This window comes from Gorilla gorilla, chromosome 8 (assembly GCF_029281585.2).
Source record: "Gorilla gorilla gorilla isolate KB3781 chromosome 8, NHGRI_mGorGor1-v2.1_pri, whole genome shotgun sequence".
Taxonomy (NCBI): domain Eukaryota; kingdom Metazoa; phylum Chordata; class Mammalia; order Primates; family Hominidae; genus Gorilla; species Gorilla gorilla.
Window position 1 is genome coordinate 80,340,715 of NC_073232.2, and position 16,753 is coordinate 80,357,467.

The 16,753-nt window shown below is 35.8% G+C and overlaps 1 pseudogene; it reads right to left on the reverse strand.

Moving 5' to 3' along the window:
- Positions 1-6,228: 6,228 nt before the first annotated feature.
- On the reverse strand, positions 6,229-14,510 carry LOC129524822 (sodium/hydrogen exchanger 9B1-like; annotated as a pseudogene).
- Between the last annotated feature and the right edge of the window lie 2,243 nt (positions 14,511-16,753).

Here is a 16,753-nt window from a genome sequence, read left to right on the forward strand (position 1 = left end):
ACACAGGCAAAGCAGTGTTAAGGGAAAAATTTATCGTGCTAAAGGCCCATATTGAAAAGTTAGAAAGATCTTAAATTAACAACCTAATATCATACCTAAAGGAAATAGAAAAACAAGAGGAAACCAACCCAAAGCTAGCAGAAGAAAATAAATAACCAAAATCAGGGCAGAATGGAATGAAATTGAGTCATGAAAAGCCATACAAAAGATAAATTAAACTAAAAGCTGGTTCTTCGAAAGAATAAATAAATTTGATAGGTCACTAGCTAGACCAATAAGAAAAAAAAAAAAAAAAGACAAGATACAAAAAACACAACCAGAAATGGTAAAGTGGACATTACCGCCAACCACACAGAAATACAAAAAACTCTCAGAGACTATGATGAACATGTTTATGCAAACAAAGTAGAACACCTACAAGAAATGGGTAAATTTCTGGAAACATACAACCTCCCAAGATTGAACTAGGAAGAAATAGAAATCCTGAACAAACCAAAAATGAGTTCTGAAACTGAATGTGTAATAAAAATTCTCTGAGCCAAAAAAAAAAAAAAAAAAAAAAAAGCAAGCCCAGGACCCAACAGATTCACAGACAAATTCTACCGGAAGTGTAAAGAAGAGCTGGTAACAATGCTACTGAAATTATTCCGAAAAAATGAGGAGGAAGGATTCCTCCCTAACTCATTTTATGAGGTCAGCATCATTCATATATGAAAACCTGGCAGAGATACAACAAAAAAGAAAACTTCAGGACAGTTATCACCGATGATCATAGATGCAAAAATCCTCAACAAAATACAAGCCAACTGAATCCAGCAGCATATCAAAAAGCTAGTCCACTATGATCAAGTAAGCTTTATCCCTGGGATGCAAGTTTGGTTCAAGATATACAAACCAATAAATGTGATTCATCATAAAATAGAACTAAAAATAAAAACATCCCTTCATGATATAAACCCTCAACAAATGAGTTACTGAAGGAGCATACCTGAAAATAATTGGAGCCATTTATGGCGAACCCACAGCCAACTTCATACTGAATGGGAAAAAGCTGGAATATTCCCTTTGAGAACTGGAACAAGACAAGGATGCCCACTCTCACTACTCCTATTCAACATAGTGCTGGATGTCCTAGCCAGTGCAATTAGGCAAGAGAAAGAAACACAGACATCTAAATAGGAAGAATGGAAGTCAAACTATGCCTCTTCATAGATGAAACACTTTTATACCAAGAAAACCCCATAGTAGCCTCTCGAGAGCTCCCAGATCTGACAAATGGCTTCAGCAAAGTTTCAGGATACAAAAATCAATGTACAAAAATCTGTAGCATTTCTATACACCAACAACATCCAAGATGACAGCCAAATCAAGAATGCAATCCCATTCACAGTAGCCACAAAAAAACTACAAAATACCTTGGAATACAGCTAAGCAGGGAGGTGAAAAATCTCTAAAATGAAAATTACAAACTAGTGTCAAAGAATCAGAGACAACAGAAACAAAAGGAAAACATTCCATGATCACAGATAGGAAGAAGCAATATTGTTAAAATGGCCATACTGTCTAAGGCTATTTACAGAGTCAATGCTATTCATATCATACCACCAATGACATTTTTCACAGGATTAAAAGAAAAGCATTCTAAAATTCATTTTGAGCCAAAAAAAAAGAAAAAAATAAAAAAAGCCCAAATAGCCAAAGCAATCCTAAGCAAAAAGAACAAAGTCGAAAGCGTCACACTACCTGACTTCGAACTGTACTACAATGCTACAGTAAGCAAAACAGCATGGTTATGCTCAGCAAAAGAAATAATCAGCAGAGTAAAAGGACAACCTATAGAGTGGGAGAAAATCTTTACAAACTATGCATCCAGCAAAGTACTAATATCCAGAATCTATAAGGAACTCAAAAACAGACATAGACCAGTGGAACATGTTACAGAACGCAGAAATAAAGCCGCACACCTATAGCCATCTACTCTTCAACAAACTTGACAAAAACAAGCAATGGGGAAGGGAATCCCTACTTGGAAATTGTGCTGGGATAACTGGCTAGCTGTATGCAGAAAATTGAAACTGGACTCCCTACGTTTCACCGTTTACAAAAATCAACTCAAGGTAGATTAAAGACTTAAATGTAAAACCCAAAACTATAAAAACCCTGGAAGATAGCCTAAGAAATACCACTCTGGATACAGGCCATTCTGGACATATCCTATGAAATTTCAATTCTGGAAAACATTTTATGACAAAGATGCCAAAAGCAATTGCAACAAAAACAAAAATCGACAAATGGGACCTAATTAAACTAAAGGGCTTCTGCACAGCAAAAGAAATCATCAACAAACAACCTATGGAATGGGAGAAAATGTTTGCAAACCATGCATTCAACAAGAATCTAATATCCAGAATCCAAAAAGAACTTAGAAAAATCAACAAGCAAAAATCTAACAACCCCATTAAATGGGCAAAGGACAGGACAAGACAATTCTCAAAAGAAGACAAACATGTAGTCAACAAGTATATGGAAAAATATTCAACATCACTAATCATTAGAGAAATGCAAAACAAAAGTGCAATGAGATACAACCTCACAGGAGTTAGAATGCCTATTATCAAAAAGTCAAAAAGTAATAGATGCTGGCAAGCTTGGGGAGCTACTCCCAGGTCTTTGGAAGGCTGAGGCATGAGAATTGCTTGAACCTGGGAGGCAGAGGTTGCAGTGAGCTGAGATTGGGCCATTGCACTCTAGCCTGGGCAACAGAGCAAGACTCCATCTCAAAAAAAAAATACAGAAAAAGAAAGAAAGAAAAACCCACAGCCAACATTATATTGAATGGGGAAAAGTTGAAAGCATTCCCCCGAGAACTGGAACAAGACAAGGATGCCCACTTTCACCACTTCTATTCAACATAGTAGTGGAAGTCCTAGCCAGAGCAATTAGAAAAGAGAAAGAAATAAAGGGCATCTAAATCAGTAAAGAGCAAGTCAAACTGTTGCTGTTCCTGATGATATGATCATATAATGAGAAAACCCTAAAGACTCATCCAAAAGGCTCCTAGATCTGATAAATGAATTCAGTAACGTTTCAGGATACAACATCAATGTACACAAATCAGTAGCACTGGTATACACCGACGGTGACTGAGCTGAGAATTAAATCAAGATCTCAACCCCTTTTACAACAGCTACAAAAAAACCAAAACAAACAAACAAACAAAACCAAAGACAAAACCCCAAGCAAACCAACTTAGGAATATACCTAACCAAGGAGGTGAAAGACCTCTACAGTGAAAACTACAAAACACTGCAGAAAGAAATCATAGATGACACAAACAAATACAAACACATCACATGCTCATGGATAGGTAGAATCAATATTGTGAAAATGACCATACTGCCAAGAGTAATCTACATCATCATTCTTCCCCGAACTAGAAAAAGCAATCCTAAAATTCATGTGGAACCCAAAAATAGCCCACATAACGAAAGCAAGACTAAGCAAAAAGAACAAATGTGGATGCATCGCATTGCTTGACTTCAAGCTATACTATAAGGCTATAGTCACCAAAGCAGCATAATACTGGTATAAAAATAGTCACATAGACTAATGGAACTGAATAGAGAACTGAGAAGTAAAGCCAAATACTTAAGCCAACTGATCTTTAACAAAGGAAACAAAAACACAAAGTTGGGAAAGGACACCGTATTAAACAAATGGTGCTGGGATAATTGGCAAGCCATATGTAGAAGAATGAAACTGCATCCTCATCTCTCACCTTATACAAAAATCAACTCAAGATGGATCAAAGACTGAAATCTAACAGCTAAAACTATAAAAATTCTAGAAGGTAACATTGGAAATACCCTTCTAGACATTTGCTTAGGCAAAGACTTCATGACCAAGAACCCAAAAGCAAAGGCAACAAAAACAAAGATAAATAGATGGGAGTTAATTAGACTAAGAAGCTTCTACACAGCAAAAGAAATAATCAGCAGAGTAAAAAGACAACCTACAGAGTGGGAGAACATCTTTACAAACTATGCATCCAACAAAGTACTAATATCCAGAATCTATAAGGAACTCAAACAAATCAGCAAGAAAAAATCAAATTATCCTATCAGAAAATGTGCTAAGGACATGAATAGACACTTCCCAAAAGAAGATATAAATGGCCAAGAAACATGAAAAAATCCTCAATATCACTAATTATCAGGGAAATGCAAACAAAACCACAATGCGATACCATCTCACTCCTCCAAGAATAGCCATAATCAATTAAAAAAAATAGATTTTGCCATGGGTGTGGTAAAAAGGGAACACTTTTGCACTGCTGGGGGGAATGTAAACTAGTACAACCACTATGGAAAAGAGTATGAAGATTTCTTAAATAATTAAAAGTAGATCTACCATTTGATCTAGCAATCCCACTACTGGGTAACTACCCAGAGGAAAAGAAGTCATTATATGAAAAAAACACTTGCACACACGTTTATTGCAGCACAATTTGAAATTGTGAAGGATATGGAACTAGTTCAAATGCCCATCAATCAAAGAATGCATAGAGAAAATGTGGTGTATATATATATGTGTATATATGTATATATATGTGTATGTGTGTATATATATACACACACAGACCATGGATGGAATACTACTCAGCTATAAAAAGGAATGAAATAATGGCATTCACAGCAGCCTGGAAGGAGTCGGACACCATTATTCTAAGTGAAGTAATTCAGGAATGAAAAAACCAAACATTGTATGTTCTGACTTATAAGTGAGAGTTATGCTATGAGGATGCAAAACATAAGAATGATACAATGGACTTTGGGGACTTAGGGGGAAGAGTAGGAGGAGGGTGAAGGATAACAGACTACACCTTGGGTGCAGTGTACACTGCTCTGGTGATGGGTGCACCAAAATCTCAGAAATTACCACTAAAAATATTTTCCATGTAAACACACACCACCTGTTCCTTAAAAACTAATGAAAAAAATAAAAAAGACATGAGATCAACTTAAATGCCCATCAATGGTGAACTGGATAAAGAAAATGTGGCACATATACACCAAAGAATAATACACAGCCATAAGAAAGAACGAGATCGTGTCCTTTGGAGCAACGTGGATGGAGTTGAGGCCATTATGCAAAGTGAATTAACGCAGGAACAGGAAACCAAATATCCCATATTCTCACTTATAAGTGGGAGCTAAACACTGAGTACACATGGACAGAAAGAAGCGAACAATCGTCACTAGGTGAATCTGAGGGTGGAGGGTGGAAGGAGGGGGAGAATAGAAAAACTACCTATTGGGTATTATACTTACAACCTGGGTGACAAAATAATCTGCATGCCAAACCCCTGTGACATGCAATTTATCCATATAACAAGGCTGCTCATGTACCCCTTGAGCCAAAACAAAAATTGGAGAAGAAAAAAACTCCTAAGAGTTGTCACTTTGGGTAGAGTTATGGGCATTATGATTTGAAGGCATAGTTTAAGGTCATTTCTCCTTTATTTATAAAGTTCTAATTTTTAAAATAAAAGTGCATTTGAGTATTTTATCATAAACATTAATTTAAAAATTCACTGGATTTTGTAGTAACTATGTAATGGATGAACTTTGCTATGAGTGTCATTGGAATGGATAAGCAGAGACAAAAGTTGCTGAATTAAGAAACGAAAAGGAGTAAGGATCTAGAGACAGTAGTTATAGACTTATTTTGAGGAATTCAAACATAAGACAAATGGATGGTAGATAAAGATGGATGGGGCATTGGATATACGGCAAGAGTTTTTGTTTGCTTGCTTTCTTTAAAATGGGAGAGTTTATATTTATACACCTATGTCTATATAAAATGTTTCTCAAATATATATATATACACATACATATATATGAAATGTGCAACTGTATTTACACATAGCTATGAGGAAGAGGCCATTAGATAGATTAAAACATACAGATATGTTATAATACAGATGAAAAGGAATAAATTGATCACGTGAATTTTCTTGATGATAAACATTTAGGGGCTATGAATGTTTGTTAAAAAAATTTCGTGCAATTCGGGACATGCTCTGCTTTTAATCAACTGCTTCCCAAGGATTTTAACACTGTGAAATGAATTTTAATAGAGCTTTTCTATACAATATTCTGAATATTTTAACAGTTTTAACCAAGCATCCTTAATTGAATATTTTCATAAGAAAAAATGAGAAAGAAATTACCCTAATAGAATTGCCCATTGCCAGGGAAATTTCATAATGAAGTGGGAAAAAACAGCAGCTGCACTTGCCTCCATAAGGCATGGACCTACAGCCAATCTGAAACAAACCACCTTCAAATGCCTCCAAGCCTGAAACACAAAACAGCTACATTTGATACATTTACAATGGCCAAACAAGAAAATTATTTTAACAAATGTTGCACTATAAAGTCTTTTTTCATAAGAAGCTTTCACTAAACAAAATCTCATTTCAACAGATTGTCCCACTGGACTTTGAACTCTATTATATTTTATGTGTCATCATAGGTTGGATTATAAACAATTTCATCTTTCATAAAATATTATTGTATTTTAATTATTAAAAGATCAATTTTACTGTGATTAAATAGCTAATGCTACCTTCCTGAGCTTTCCTAATACATAGTATAATAATAGTGTCCTATTAGTGTTTTCCCATTAACTTTTTGATATGAACTGTTTGATTAACTTGATAAGTATAAATACAATACTAACATGCCAAAGAAAATAAATTAAAAACTGCATAATTCATTTTAAAAGGGAGAATTTTCAATTTTCTCCTTGGTTCATACTTTCTACTGGAGAATATAATCTCATTGGCTATAATTATTTATGCTCTTGAGCTATTTCTATTAAACCACATTTGCCACATTTATTTGAGTGGCTGTCATACTCATGAATAGTCATCTTCTTATAGATGGGATTTATGATCCCTAGAATGTAATATTTTAAGAAATGCTTTAAAAGATTAGATTTTACAATAATGCAAAGATAATCAGGAACACAATCCTGTAGTGAAAACGTCATAAAAAATTACTGAAATCCTTAATCTCCCTAAAAAATAAAAATAATTGTATAAGGTTTTTCTTATAAAACGGTTGTTTGTTTGTTTTGTTTTGTTTTTTGAGATGGAGTCTCACTCTGTCCCCCAGGCTGGATTGCAGTGGCACTATCTCAGCTCACTGCAACCTCTGTCACTCAGGTTCAAGCGATTCTCTTGCCTCAGCCTCCTGTGTGTAGCTGGGATTACCAGGTAAACGCCACCATGCCTGGCTAGTTTTTGTAGATTACAGGCATGAGCCATCATGCCCGGCCTTTTTTTCTTTATCTTAGGTTTGTTTACAGACTCCACTTGGAACAGGTAAATACAATTTTTGCTTCTTTTTCTTTCTCACCATCCTCTAATATTTGAAATAACCTTACTCGATTTGTAATTGTAAATCTACCTGTGGATCGAGTCCAAGCCCAGCTCGTATTAGAATAATGTTAAGGGCAATGCTTCTTAAAATTGAAGACCACGCGTTAGGAAGATGGACCTGTTCATTGATGAATGGAACATTCCTAATTGTAAAACCAGCCGGTAACATCCCTTAAAAGAAACAAAATAAACATACATGACAGTTCATTTTTCTGAGAAAGAAAACAGAAATGTTTACTTTATTTTCTACTGCACTATGCCTTTCATTATTTTGGTAAAGGGCAGGTTACAAGCAAGTAGAGAAGGCAGCATGAATAAAGGAATGGCGATAAGAAACAATACACCTAAATGGGGTTCAACAAGTAATTTAGTGTTGCTGGAACATACAGGGCAAGGAAAGGAGGGAGGAGAATGAGCTTGGTGGGCCAGATCATAGAAAGGTCTCCCCTCACTTTGGCAAAGTAAGGCACCATGGGAAGGTTTTAGGCAGGAAGTAACATAATGAGTCTTGCGATTTTTATATGAGGGTCTTGGTGAATTAGTTAGGGACAAAACTGGAGACAGAGACCAAATTGAAGGCTCTGCCACAGTCCATGCAAAAGTTGGAAACAAATAGCCTAAGCTAGAGCAAAAGAGAAAGTTTGGAGAGGAGGAAAATGATTCAATAAATACTTAGAAGGTGCTGCAAGAAAACTGTGGATACAGAAGGGACAGCAGAGATAAGATGTAGAGATTATCTCTACTGACAGTGTACTGAATATATATTTATTTTTGGGGACAGGGTCTCATTCTGTTGCCCACGGTGAGTGCAGTGATGGAAACATGGCTCACTGTAGGCTTAACCTCCTGAGCTCAAGTGATCCTTTTGCCTTAGCCTCCTGAGTAGCTGAGACCCATAAAAATTTTTAATATTTTGTAAAGAGAAGGTCTGCTATGTTGCCCAGGCTGGTTTTGAACTCCTGGGCTCAGGTGATCCTCCTGCCCTGGCCTCCCAAAGTGCTGGGATTATGGGCATGAGCCACCATGCCTGGCCCACTGTACTGAATATTTAGATATATTTAAACACAGTAAGTTCTCACTTAACATCGTCGATAGGTGATTGGAAATGGCAACTTTGAGTAAAATGGTATATAACAAAATCAATTTTAGCATAGGCTAAATGATATAAACAAGAGTCAATTTCCTACAGCATATTGCTGGTCACAAAACATCACCAAACTTCTAAATAAAGATCCAAAACACTTCTAGTATTAAACAATGAAATAAAGGTGAGCTCTACATACATTTTACAAAGTTTTATAAAAACAAATAAGATAATTCTTTACTTAATTTTTGGTGATTCCATGAGTGATGGTGGTTATAGCAGTGATGGTTAAAATCAAAGAATAAATGTTTACAAAGTGAAAATTGTAAGGAGCACCTCCTCCCACTATGCAGCTCAAAAACAAACACAAATATGGTAGGCTGGCTGAGAGTTTGCATATCACATTGTTTATTGTTTTGCATGTGTATGGTTATCATATACTTAACAAAATTTTATTTTACAATAATTTATATGCATTCATTTATTCATTGTACAATCCACTAGTTCAGGGTCATTGTACAATCCACTAGAATACTACTTCAGGGTCAAAGGTGATTGAAACTTAATCCAAAAAATTCAAGGAGGGACTCCCTCCCTAACACATTCTATGAATCTAGTATCACAATTATACCCAAATCAGGCAAAGCCATACACACACACACACACACACACACACACACACACACACACACACACACACTCTACTGGTCAATATCCCTGATGAACATAGATGCAAAAATTCTCAACTAGCAAAATGAATTCTATAGTACATCAAAAAGAATATAGTTAAGTGGGTTTTACTCCAGAAATACAAGGATGGTTAAACATGTGAATCATTCTTCCATAAAGACATACACACACATATGTTCATTGTGGCACTATTCACAATAAAAAGACATGGAATCAACTTAAATGACTAAATAAAGAAAATGTGGTACATATACACCATGGAATACTATGCAGTCATAAAAAAGAATGGCATCATGTCCTTTGTAGCAACATGGATAGAGCTGAACACCATTATCCTAAGTGAAATAACTCAGAAACAGAAAACTCAAATACCACATGTTCTCACTTATGTGTGGGAGCTAAACAATGGGTACATATGGACATAAAGATGGAAATAATAGACACTGGGGAGTCCAAAAGGAGAGAGGGTTGGAGGGTTAAGGTTGAAAAATTACCTATTGGGTATAGTATTCACTGTTTGGTGATGGGTTCACTAGAGCCCAAATCTCACCATTATGCAATATATCCATGTTCCAAACCTGCACATGTACTCCGTGAATCTAAAATTTTTAAAGGTTCTATTAAACAATAAAGCAACAGGAATAATGAACTAAGGATATTAAATTTATTTTAAAAATAAATTTTGGATAAAACTTGTTTGTGTATATATGTAGACAGAGAGAGAAATAAATGCCCCTATAAAGGAGCTGTACACACACACACACACACACACACACACACATACAGTAAATACACACATGAAGAAACTATATAAAACATACTACATTGAAATATTGCTGAATTATAACTAATTCAACAAGAAAATGTTCAAAATTTGCATATAGTCAATAATAAAGAAAAGAGAGCTAATTATATACTTACCAAGAAAAGGTGGAAATGGAGGCACTAAAGGCATTCTAATGAGTTGTAAATTTTTCCCCCAATAATGGCACTATAAAAAATAATTAACAATCCAAATAAATTTCCACCAGGGAGAGCTTCAGAGCCTAAGATTGACCAGGTCATACACCATATCACAAACAGTGTAACTCCTGAAATACAAAAAAGTGTACAGCTATATATCTACATACACATAGATGTATACAAACAAAGGATCAATTCTCTTTTATCATATATACTAATAACCAGTTCTATAAAATGATACATGGTATAGATCAACATTGCTTACAAGTTTGGTGAAAGAGATATCTGCTTAACATATATTCCAAATAACCTGTCAATTTATGAAGTAGGTTTTAAACAAAGTGTTTTCACTTTAAAAATATTTAAAAACTATATGTGGGCCAGATGCAGTGGCTCACGCCTTAATCCCAGCACTTTGGGAGGCTGAGGCAGGCTGGATCACATGAGGTCAGGAGTTTGAGACCAGCCTGGCCAACACAGTGAAATCCCGTCTCTACTAAAAACGCAAATATTAGCCAGGCGTGGTGGTTCGTGCCTGTAATCCCAGCTACATGGGAGGCTGAGTCAGGAGAATTGCTTGAACCCAGGAGGTGGAGGTTGCAGTGAGCCAAGGTTGTGTCACTGCACTCCAGCCTGGTGACAGAGTGAGACTCAGTCTCAATAAAAAAATAAAAATAAATAAAAAAAAACCTATATGTGAACTCTTGAAAATGCTAACTTATAATACATGATAGTTAAAAACATCATGTCAATATGATGAGATTTACTTCATTTTATATTTTAAAATAGCTTTTTTATCAGGATGGAAAATAAGAGGATGATTGGCTGTGATAAGAATTCACAACCTTATTGAAGATCACAGTGTCAAGGTGCCAAATCTTTTAACAGGAACCTGCTAAATCTTTTTATTGAAAGGATAATTCAACTGATTTTTGGCATAAATGTATTATAGGAGGTAGTGGCTGGAAGCAATGAACCTAGATTTTGTGGGAATAAATATAATGTATCTTAGATTATGGGTAGGAGGTAGAGGGAGATTAAGATGAGTAGGTATAAATTACTAGACATCTTGTTTCTGGAAACTAGGTGCTACTCACTGAGGAATCCATAGGTTTCTGTAAAGGACAGACAATAACGTGGTAAATTTCCATTTGCTAATTAAATGGCTACCTTTATTTGCTATGAATCATAATTGCTAATGCTTTTAATATTCTTAAAACAGCTTACATGAATTTTTTAGCTATGACCCCTTTCTGGCTGTATAGAATTTGCCAGGGTAGGAGAGGAGGATTTTGACTCACTCCAGGCGGAAAATTAGAACAAAGTTTCTTTCCTCCTCCCCTCTGATTATTGTCATCCTGCAAAACTGGAAGCCTTGGAGGGCTAAACTCTTACTAAAATAATGGACCAGGCTGGGCATGGTGGCTCACGCCTGTAATCCCAGCACTTTGGGAGGCCGAGGTGGGTGGATCACCTGAGGTCAGGAGTTCAAGATGAGCCTGACCCACATGGTGAAACCCCGTCTCTATTAAAAATACAGACAATTAGCCTGGCCTGGTGGTGCATGCCTGTAATCCCAGCTACTTGGGAGGCTGAGGTAGGAGAATTGCTTGAACCCAGGAGGCAGACATTGCAGCGAGCTGAGATGGCACCACTTCACTCCAGCCTGGGTAACAAGAGCAAAACTCCATCTCAAGAAACAAAACAAAACAAAAAACAAAAAAAAAAAAATAAAAAACACGGACCAGAAAATGTCATCCTACTGACTAATTGAGAAGACAAGGCAGTTTTTCTTAGCTGGTCTCTGGGTGGCAAAGTCTTTTTTGAGAATTCATATGTAAAACTGGCCTCGTCCAACTTATGTGTAGGGCTCAAATTACATTACGTGCACAGGTTAGGGATCCCAAAGTTCTAAACCTACCATAAATGTGTCCCTGCATAGAAATATCCCTAGAACACTTAGTAGATGCTAATTCAAAAAACCTCTAATAGACACTCCTGATCCCAGACTGCATAAAGTCAATAGAACCACTAGATAGACACTATAAAGTATGTATTTTCAAAGGGACTAGAGACAATTTTTAAAAATTGGAGACATGAGAAGAAGAAATTACTTGAAAGTATTGTAAAATAATTAAATAGAACACCTAGAAAAAACTTTAAAATTTACTCAACTGAAAAAAACCCACTAAGTACCCAAATAGCAATCTAGACAAAGCTGAAGAGAGAACACAGCAAAGTAGTAGATATGAGGAAATTATTTAAAAGCATAGCACACACAAAAAAAAAAACGAGGTGGAAAATGAGAGATTTAGATTATGGAAAAGATCTAAAACACAACTACTGGTAGTTTCAGAAACATAATTGAAAGAATGAAGAAGATATAATATTTGAGAAGAAAACTGGCTTCAAATTTTACAGGATTGATTAGGGTTTTTATTGATTTGGACACAGGAAGTCAAATGAGTTCTAATCAGGATTAAGTAAAAATAGATACTTAGATAAAATTTTGAGAAACTATAGACTACCAAAGGCAAAAATAAAATCTTAAATAATCTAGACAGAGAAAGAGAGATTAATCATAATTGAATAAACAATAGAGCAGATTCTCAATTCTTATCAGCAACAATAGAAGATGGAAGATAATTAAATAAAGTCTTCAAAGTACAGAGATAAATAAAACATTCAATGTTGAATTCTGTAGCCAGTTAACTGTCACTCGAACAAAAGACAAATGAAAGATATTGTCAAACAAATACATTTAAGAACATATGCCATTTTTTACCAGGGAAAAATCTACTGAAAGATATGCTTTAGAAATATGACATAGAACCAAAAAAGACGGAACAATGTGCAAAGAAATTGGTAAAATACAGGTTAGTCTAAACAAGTATTTGTTGTGTAACACATTACTAATGAAAATTGTTAATCAGAGGATATAAAGATAAGGTTGGGAGGTGACATGAAAAGGTTGGCAATTTATTTCCACACCAAAACTCCCCCCAGAAATTGCAGAAATACCAAAAACAATCATTTCAGGACCCTGAAAACTCATCAACGGCAGTTATCAAATTTAAGAAGCTTTTATTCTTGAAAAAAGTGTTAGGGTTTTGGGTAAGATTGGTAAAAGTCTGAGCCCTTCCTGACTGGGGTTGCTCCCTGATATGGTTTGGCTTTGTGTCCCCAACCAAATCTCATCTTGAATTGTACTCCCATAATTCCTATGTGTTGTGGGAGGGACCTGGTGGGAGATAATTGAATCATGGGGGTGGCTCCCCCCCATACTGTTCTTGTGGTAGTGGATAAGTCTCACAAGATCTGATGGCTTTATCAGGGGTTTCCGCTTTTGCATCTTCCTCATTTTCTCTTGCCACCACCATGTAACAAGTGCTTTTCACCTCCCGCCATGATTCTGAGGTCTCCTCAGCCACCTGGAATTATAAGTCCAATTAAACCTCTTTTTCTTCCCAGTCTTGGGTATGTCTTTATCAGCAGAATGAAAACGGACTAATACACTCCCATCTGTCTTCTCACCCCCAAGCTCAGTTGGGAAAAACTGTAGTTTTACAAGTTTGAAGCTGGATGTAAAACCCAGCAGCTTTCCTGTTAGGGCTGGGGGCACGGGTGGATTTGGTATGGAGTAGAGGGAAGAAATCAATGGTTTTGCCAGTTAAATATAGCAGAGTGGTTTGGGAATGAACAGAGAGAATTGCAGATTTGCTAGTGTGAGGTTTCAGCTTCAACTGGGGAAGTGGAAGACAAGACAAAAATTTAAATGAGAGATCCTGAGGGTCAATAGGTGCAGCAAACCACCATGGCACATGTATACCTGTGTAACAAACCTGAATGTTCTGCACATGTATCCTGGAACTCAAAGTAAAATTAAAAAAGAAAGAAAGAAAGAAAGAAAGAGAAAGAAAGAAAGAAAGAAAGAAAGAAAGAAAGAAAGAAAGAAAGAAACAAACAAAGAAACAAACATAGAGGAAGAAAGAAAGAAAGAGAGAGAGAGAAAGAGAGAAAGAAAGAAAGAAGAAAGAAAGAAAGAAAGAAAGAAAGAAAGAAAGAAAGAAAGAAAGAAAGGAAGAAAGAAAGAAAGAAAAGAAAGACCCACATGCAAGGCTAGAGTTTTCCAGTTCCAAGTTCCAATTCTCTCACTGAGAAGAGTGGCTCACTGTGCCTAAACTGTTTATACAAACAATGTGGTTTACTCTGAACAGCTACTTTTCCTCTGGGAGTCTGGAATTCTGGTACATGTGAAGGAGAGTAATCTCCGTAAAATCCTGAGTACTGGGTCTCTAATGAGACTCTGGTCCTGGTAGATGACATTGCACATGTGCTGTCAAAATTTCATGCTGGGAAAGAGAAACACATCCTTGTAACTCCACGGGAGATGATTCCAAGAAGCTTGTGCCTGGTATCCTCCAGCCTTTACCACATACAACTTTTTCCCTTTGCTAATTTTGCTTTGTATCCATTCACTATAATAAATTAAAAACCTGAGTATTACTAAAAAAAAAAAGAGAGAGAGAGAGAAATCCTGGAAAGGAGAGAACCATAGAAAGTTTGAGAAAAGTTCTCCACACATATGGCCGATTGGAAAAGTATGGAAGTGCAGGAAACACTCAAGAGAGTATGACAAAAAGTAAAAATGAAGTAAGACTTGAGTATTAATTGCAACTTTGAATGCATTCACCCAACCCACCCACAGATTATTTGGCAGAGAGTGGAAACCTTACTAGCTTTAATATAATGTCTCTCCAAAATCAAGCTATGCAACAGACACAAAGGAAATCCCTAGAAAGACAGGCTAAAACAACAATAACAACAACAACACGATATAAAAGACATCAATGCTGAAAACCACTGGGCAGAAGGATTACACAGCACAAGTATAGGCCAATTACCAAAACATAACAACAACAAAGACAATAACAAATAAAAACCAAATCCAGATTTGCTATAATGTGTAATTAAAGTGTTTAGTTTTCAATTAAAAATTATCAGACATGTAAGGAAACAGGAAAATATGTTCAAATTAAAAATATGATAATGTGAGAATATGAATAAGGAGACAGAATATGTTTAAAAATAGAATCTATAATTGAAAAGTACAACAGTTAAAGTGAAAAAATCACTAGCGAGGTTCAATAGCATATTTGACCTTGTGAAAGAAAGTATCAGTGAACTTGAAGGTAGACCAATAGAGGTTAATCAATATGAAGAACAAAAAGGAAAAAGAATGAAGGATAATAAACAGATCCTCAGAAACTTATGGGATACCATCAAGAGCACTAACATATGCATAATGGGAATTCCAGGAGAAGAGAGAGATAAGAGGGCAGAAAAATATTTGAAAACATAATGTCTGAAAACTTCAAAAATGCTATGAAAAACATTAATCTTCAGATATAAGAAGTCCAACAAATCTCAAGTAGGATAAACACAAAGAGATTCACACCTAGAGCCATCCTTGTCAAATTGGTGAAAACCAAGGATAATAAGAAAATCATGAAAGTAGCAAGAGATGGCTTATCACATACAGGGGAACAATAATATCATCAGTACTGGCATTCTTATCTGAAAAAAATGGAGGCCTTATGAAGTGACATTTCAAAAGTGGAGGGAAAAGTAACTGTCAATTAAGAATTCTGTATCCAGTTAAATGATCCTTCAAAAATGGAGCTGAAATAAAGACATTTCCAGATAAATAAAAATAAAAAGAACTTATCCTTGCTAAAGAAACACTAAAGAAAATGCTTTTAAGATAAAAGGATATGACACCAGATGGCAACTTGAACCTATGAGGAATAAACGGCATGGGAAATGGTAAATAAATTTGTAAGTATAAAAGATTGCATGTGTGTATGTGTGTGTGTGTGTGTGTGTGTGTGTGTGTGTGTGTGTTCTGATTTCATCTCTTTTTTAAAAAAACATCTGATTATTATAGGCAATAACTATAACAATACTACTGAGTTCATAGCATATAAGAGATACATTGGATCAAAGTTGCTATATAACACTGGAATTAAGTAAAAGTTATTAAACCAAAGTAGATTGTAAAAAGTGAAGATGATTGATTATTATAATCCCCAAAGGTACTTGGGAGGCTGAGATAGAAGTATTGCTTGAGGCTAGGAGTTTGAGACTAGCCCAAGAAACACAATGAAACTCTGTTGATATAGTTTGGATATGTGTCCCTGCCCAAATCTCATGTTGAATTGTAATCCCCAAAGTTGGATATAGATCCTGCTGGGAGGTGAATGGATCATGGGGGCAGATTCCTCATGAATCGTTAGTGCCGGCTAATTTGGTATTTTTAGTAAAGACAGGGTTTCTCCATGTTGGTCAGGCTGGTCTTGAACTCCTGACCTCAGGTGATCCACCCGCCTCTGCCTCCCAAAGTCCTGGGATTACAGGCATGAGCCATCGTGACTGGCCTAAGCTTTACTTTCTAAAAATTATATTAAAGTTGATAATTCTCTATTATCTAATCATAAATTATATCAAATATGCTGTTTTGAATTTTATTTTTCCCTTTAAACATAAAGACACACATTCAGTTCATTGTG